Here is an 846-nt window from a genome sequence, read left to right as displayed (position 1 = left end):
CAAACTTTTTAGCAGGGCCTGTTGCGACAGGACAAGGGGGAATGGCCTTAAACTAAAGGGGGACAGATTTAGACTAGATAGAAGGAAGAAATTTTTTTACGCTGAGGGTGGTGAAGCACTGACACAGGTTGCCCAGAGAGGTGGTGTGTGCCCCATCCCTGGAAACATTGAATGTCAGGTTGGACGGGGCTCTGAGCAACCTGATCTAGTTGAAGATGTCCCTGCCCATGGCAGGGGGGGTTGGACTAGATGACCTTTAAAGGTCCCTTCCAACCCAAACTATTCTGTGATCTATCAGGGTCACTACAGAGGATGAAATTAAATGACCTGTGCTATACAGGAAGTTACATGTCGGATGGTTGGACTGCTAATTAAAATCTCATTTTTGCTGCTACTCAGTCTTTGGTGCTATTTTGTGTATAGAATGATGTATATTTTGAAGCCTTTACATAATCAGGCTCCTACAATAATAGTACGGTAATAAAATAAACTTATGAGGCGAAAGTGGTCACCACTACTTTTAATGGTGTTCATTTTGCTCTTCAAGAATGCAGAAGAACAGTTTAAAACTTAATAGCTTCAGAAACACTGTTGCATGCTCTACAACCAGAAATTGCAGAAATTGAAGCAACTGACATTGCTCTTTTGGTGCATCCTAGCATTCTTTTTTCAAAAAGACAGACAAGAAACAATTATTTCTCTAAACTGTCTGTCAAGACTAGCCTGCCAAAATTTGTAGCTTTAAATCTAAGAAAGGTTGGATCTTGTGATACTATTGGTGAATGGAGTTCAGTCCAGTTGGCGGCCAGTCACGAGTGGTGTTCCCCATGGCTCAGTTTTGGGGCC

General features: G+C 42.2%; 1 protein-coding gene across 1 annotated transcript in view; it reads left to right on the top strand.

Moving 5' to 3' along the window:
* The window catches only part of DHX15 (DEAH-box helicase 15), a gene marked incomplete at its 5' end in the record, with an annotated part of 46,971 nt that overhangs the window by 40,100 nt on the left and 6,025 nt on the right, over window positions 1-846 (top strand).

This window comes from Aptenodytes forsteri, unplaced genomic scaffold (assembly GCF_000699145.1).
Source record: "Aptenodytes forsteri isolate BGI_AS27 unplaced genomic scaffold, ASM69914v1 Scaffold333, whole genome shotgun sequence".
In the NCBI taxonomy this organism is placed as follows: Eukaryota; Metazoa; Chordata; class Aves; order Sphenisciformes; family Spheniscidae; genus Aptenodytes; species Aptenodytes forsteri.
Note: the sequence above shows the minus strand (reverse complement) of the source record. Positions and strands in the feature narration are given on the sequence as shown.